Raw genomic sequence first — 6,352 nt, forward strand, 5'->3', positions numbered from 1 at the left:
TATATATATATATATATATATATATATATATATATATATATATATATATATATATATATATATATATAGGGATTAGCATAGATGATGTGGCATACCTCTAAAGCCAGCAAATCTATTTTTCTTTTATCACATTTTTTGGCATTTTACTCTCGTTATTCCCTACATTTACGTTATTCTTTTAAGAAGTCTAGCTGTCATTAGTTAACAGTTCTGGTGTAACGACCCAGCCGGTCGTTTCATGAGTTTCAGCCCCGGTTCCCCCATTTTTGCTTCTTTATGTGTTGTTCAGCTACATTTACTTAGTCTCTTAAGTTGGCCATTTAGTTGGAAAAGTCAACCGGAAGTTGACTTGTGGGTAAATGATCTCAGAATTGAGTTTTTATGGTTCGGATAGCTCGTTAGGTGATTTGGGACCTAGGAGCGTGATCGGAATGTATTTTGGAGGTCCGTGGTAGATCTAGGCTTGAATTGGAAAAATTAAAATTTTGGCGTTTCCCGGTTGGTAGTGGAAGTCTTGATATCAGGGTCAGATTGGAATTCCGGAAATCGGAGTAGGTCCGTTGTGTCATTTGTGACGTGTGTGCAAAATTTCAGGTCATTCAGATGAGTTTGATAGGTTTTTACATCATTTGCGGAATTCGAAAGTTTTGGGATCCTTAGGCTTGAATCCGATGGTGATTTGATGTTTTGGTGTTGTTTTGAGTGTTCCGAAGGTTGGAACAAGTTTGAATGATGTTATGGGATGTGTTGGCATGTTTGGTTGAGGTCTCGAGGGCCTCGGGTGTGTTTCGGATGCTCAACGGGTCATTTTTGGACTTGAAAGGTTAGCAGATTTTTGCTGGTATTTTGTTGCCGAAAATTTATTCTTCGCGTTCGCGCAGAAGAGCTTGGTCAGGGGGTGAAGATGCCCTTCGCGTTCGCGAATAAGGGGGCGCGTTCGTGTAGGTATGGGTTTCCAGTGAATCGCGGACGCGAGGGTGGCGTCGTGTTCGCGTAGGGAAGTTGGAGCAGCTGGGACCCCAGGAATTTGTTCATCGCGTTCGCATAGGAAGGACCACGTTCGCGAAGGCTCCGGTAGCTGAAGCTTCGCGTTCGCGGGAAGGAGCTCGCGTTCTCGAAAGAGGAAAGAGTGAGCAGTGGAATTTTGTTCTACGCGAACGCGAGGAGGATATCACGTTCGCGATGAAGGTCGTATCTGGGCAGAATGTTAAGTTCAGAAACGAGGGTTTTAGGCCATAATTTCAAAACTCATTAGAGAGCTCGGGAGAAGGCGAATTTAGAGAGGATTTTCAGAGGAGTGATTGGGGTAAGTGTTCTTCACTTGTTTTTGGTTGAATTCCATGATTTTGTCTTGATTCTTATCATTTAATTTGAGAATTTGGGGTGAAAATTGGGGAAAAATGGAAGAAAATTTGGAGAGTGAATTTTGGGATTTGGATGGCCATTTGACGTCAGATTTTGGTGAATTTGATATGTGTAGACTCGTGGGAGGATAAGCATTCTAACGGTGTGATTTTTATCGGATCTCGAGATGTGGGCCCCAGGGTCGGGTTTGGTCAATTTCGGGATTTTTGATGTAATTTGATTATTTTCGCGTGGGCTTTATTCCTTTAGCATATATTGATGTTATGATTCTAATTTTGGATAGATTCGGGATGATTTGAGGCCGAGTCGAGTGGCAAAGGCATCGTGGAGTAGATTTTCATCCGGTTTGAGGTAAGTAACGATTGTAAATCTAGACCTGAGGGTATGAAACCCTGAAATTTCGTACTGTTTTGATAAATGAGGTGACGCACATGCTAGGTGACGGGCGTGTGGGCGTGAACCGCTAGGGATTGTAACTTGGTTCGTCCTGTAGTAGCTGTAAAGTTGCATATTTTGATCAACTCTATATGATATCTATGTGTTTTAGAAATAATTCTATTAACTTGGGCTAAATGCCATGTTTGTGGCCTTGTGTCGTACTGTTTGGACCCTCAGGGGTATTTTACTACTTTTCTCACACAGTTTGATTCGAAAGCATATCCTCAGCCATGACTTTTACCTGTTTACCTTTGATTCAATTTCATTACTCTGTTTTAAATATATGAAAGTGGTTTGGGCTAAATTTCCCTGATTTTTACTGAGATGCCCGAGTAGCTGTGAGGTTGAGGATTGAGATAGTTCGAGGACCCTATGGTGAGGATTATATATATATATATATATATATATATATATATATATATATATATATATATATATATATATGGATCGGGCTGCACGCCGCAACAATATTTATATGTATATGGATCGGGCTGCACGCCGCAACGATATTTATATGTATATGGATCGGGCTGCACGCCGCAGCGATATGTTGGATCAGGCTGCACATCGCAGCGATATAGCGCTTGGGCTGTAGGAGCCCCTCCGGAGTCTGCACACCCCCAGAGAGCGCAGTCGACTATATATTTATGGATCGGGCTGCACGCTGCAACGGTTATTATTATGAGATATCTATTAAGCGGGAGCGCTGAGTGTGAGTGCTGATTGATGAAAGTTGAGTCACGAGTGACTGAGAGGCTTGCCCGAGAGGCTATATATATATAAGTGATATTTTACCGAGGGGACTTGTTTATGAACGTACTGTTTTCACCCTTCTTTTATACTGAGCCAAAATATTGAGTAAATGTTTTATTTAACTTTCATTGAGATTGGAATTTTTACGAGCTGTTTGGAAATTGAACTACGGATTTGAATTTGATATTTCTATTGAGATTATATGTTAGATTATGTATATGATTTAAATGCTCGTCACTGCACTCAGCCTTTATTTACTTTGGTTACTTACTAAGTTGGCGTACTAAAGTTACTCCCTGCACCTTGTGTGCAGATCCAGGTGCTCGTGCATCAGAGTGAGAGCTTCCAGCAGCTTCTGAGTATTTCCGGAGATAGCAAGGTAGCTGCACGGCGTTCGCAGCCCTGCCTTTCTCCTTCCTATCCTTAGTGTTATTTATTTCAGTCTTTTCTTGTATTGAGTAGACAGTACCGGACAGTATCTTAGTGGCTCATGACTAGTGACACCAGGATCGGGCAGTGTGGATGTATTTGCATATTTGTTTTTCCACGTATTTTATTATATTAACTGAAAGACTTGTGTTCATAACTAATATGGAAACGCATTTTCAAAAAACCTTTATGTTATTTGTGTTGATTCGGCTTGCCCAGTACTGTGATAGGCGCCATCACAACCGGGGTGGTTTGGGATCGTGACATCTGGCAACCTTTTGTATTCCAAGCTAAGTAAATGGAATGCTTTAATTTGTAAACTACTTTACTCCTTCAGTTACGAACCTTTCGATTTCCAAGCATTAATTCACTTGGACGTTATCTATAGCCAAGAGCAAATTTAATAGAAAACAGCAGCATGATGGGATGGACATTATGGGTGCGTTCTCGAAAAGAGGCTACCGGAAAACCTGCCCAGCTTTTGGAGGTGTTGAGCTGCAATGAAGGTAAATTAAAAATACCAGATGAATTACATTCTTAAATGTCTTTTTTTTTAAAGTTTCAAAGCTCAATAACGTCATCGGCAACTAAGGTATCTATAATTTATGATAACGACTTTATATATGTGGTTATTGTCATTATTGGTGTTGTTTTTAGAAGTATTGGAATGTACTCTTTCTCTTCTACCAACCATGCTTATTTACTGTCAATTGCATGATTAAATGCTGTGATGTGCTCACCAAGAGGATTATTTTCTTTTGTTTCGTTTCTCAGGTTTGAGTTGAGATGCTTTGGGCCATTTTGTTTTGGATGAATTCTCAGGTAAGTTTTCTGTCTGTTTCCCTCTTCTTTGGTCGGATACTTATACTAAATGATGGCATTTTACCCTACTGTTATCTAAAGTGAGTGATAATTGCAGTTTCTGCTCCTACATGTTGGCTTTTGAATCATCCACATAAAGGTCATCATATTCTAATGGTTCCTTCGAAATTGTCATTGATCTTTCGGCAAAGTCAAATCTATGTTTAATGCCAAATTAGCAATTTGTATTCTCTAATGTGTTTTTGTTTCATAATTATCTCTGAGTTTACAGAGTCATCAACAATTCCCTCTTTTAGCAGCTATCTTGTAGTGTCTTTATCGTTTATCACTTTCCCCCTTTATTGGATAACCGAGCCTATTTACTAAACCATTGGACATGTAAGCTTCCTCGGGTCTCTCTGGACTGAAGGTTCGCCCCCGTGCTAATGTTGCTGCTGCTGCTCAATACCTGGACCTGTGCAAAAATGCACAGAGTGTAGCATCAGCACAACCACCCCATGTGCTGGTAAGTGCCTAGCCTAACCCCGGCGAAGTAGTGACGAGGCTAGACTGGACCCCACATAAACCTGTGCAATTATAAATATACAGCGGAAATCGAAGTACAAGGCAACTAACAGTATGGGAGGGGAAACATGCTGTGGGGAGATAACAATATTAACAGTAAATCCCAAGTAATCCATCCAGGTGCAATTTATAATTTTCGACGATCAAGAAACTAATACCAACACTAAGCACATTTGTATCACTAACTGTTGCGGCGCGCAACCCGACCCTAATATATTTCAACACTGTTGCGGCGTGCAACCCGATCCACAATTATCACTGTTGTGGCGTGCAACCCGATCCACAATTATCACTGTTGCGGCGTGCAACCCGATCCACAATTATCACTGTTGCGGCGTGCAACCCGATCCACAATGTCTACCTCTCAACCTTGCCCAAGCAACAATCACAAATAAAGGGCAGGGAGTGAACAAGTATTTGGAAGGAAATCCCAACAAGGGTACACAAACAACCAATAATGACCATACAAGAGTAAATCGTTATTTCTCTTTTTCTTTCATTTTCATATCCTTGTTCTCATTAGCACTCTTGACAAGCTCCAAGGCATTTCTCATCTCATATACTCTCACCATTTATGTTTCAGACCGAATCAATGGTCCACGAAGTTCCACAATCACAATATCCTTTACAAGGTGTTTACAACGCATAGAAGCCATCAATTAAGCATGGAAGGCATAACAATATCCAAACAGTCCACATACAAGGACTCACGGTCATGCTAGACACCGATGTATAGGAACTCGTCACCATGCCTATACATCGTACTCGATCATTTAGCAATTAGCAAATAAGACTCGACTCCTATTCCCTCAAGTTAGGGTTAAACCAAACACTTACCTCAACTTCCACGGCCAATACAATCCTCCACAATCGCTTTCCCTCTCGAATTCGGCTCCAACTCAACCAAATCTATGCAATAAGGACTTCATGATATCAATATGTGCTAAACAAATCAAACCCAATGATTAACTATAGCTTTTTCGTCAGTTTACCACAAAAGGTCAAAAATACCCCCGGGCCCACATGGTCAAAACCCGAGGTTCGAACCAAAACCCGATTACCCATTCCCCCATGAACTCAAATATGCAAGTTATTTTGGAATCGGACCTCGAATTGAGGTCCAAAACCCCCAATTTTAGAAAACCTAGGTTCTACCCTAAATTCCCAATTTCCCCGTTAAAATCTTTGTTTTGAAGTTGAAATTATGTTTAAGGATGTTAAGGAGTTAAGAAAATCAGTTAGAAATCACTTACCAATCGTTTTGAAGAAGTAGAATCGTTTGGAAAATCGCCTCTTATGTTTTGGGTTTTGAAAAAGAGAAAAAATGACTGAAAATCCCGACTTTATATACTGTACTGAAGACCCGGCGCGGACCGCACAAAAATGCCCCGCGGCCGCGCCGAGGAAGAGTGGAGAAACCACTCTCTGAACCTACCCAGCGCGGACCGCACTGATTTGGTGCGCGGCCGCGCTGGTTGAATGAAATCCCAAGGCCCCTCTCTGAATCTTCCAGCGCGGACCGCGCTGATATGGCACGCGGCCGTGCTGGTCGAACAGGAATTCACTGGCCCTCTGATCCTAGCCACGCGGACCGTGCAGAAATGCACCGCGGCCCGCGGCTTCCAGCGCGAACCGCCCGGAAATGACCGCGGCCGCGCTGGGGGCCTGCAACACCTGGACCTGCAAATTTCTGATACTTTTAAGTCTAAGACCCTCCCGGGACCCACTCAAAACTCACCCGAGCCCTCGGGGCTCCAAACTAAACATGCACATAACTCCAAAAACATCCTACGGACTCATCCGTGCGATCAAATCGCCAAAACAACATCGAATTAGGCCTCAAGACCCATGATTTCCTTCCAATTTCCATGAAACATCAAATTTTACTGCTTCTAGCTCAAAACACATCAAATGACGTCCAAATCTAACCAAACTCCACAGCAATTGCTTAACTCATATTTAAGACTTGTGCCGGGCGTCG

This window comes from Nicotiana attenuata, unplaced genomic scaffold (assembly GCF_001879085.1).
Source record: "Nicotiana attenuata strain UT unplaced genomic scaffold, NIATTr2, whole genome shotgun sequence".
NCBI lineage: Eukaryota > Viridiplantae > Streptophyta > Magnoliopsida > Solanales > Solanaceae > Nicotiana > Nicotiana attenuata.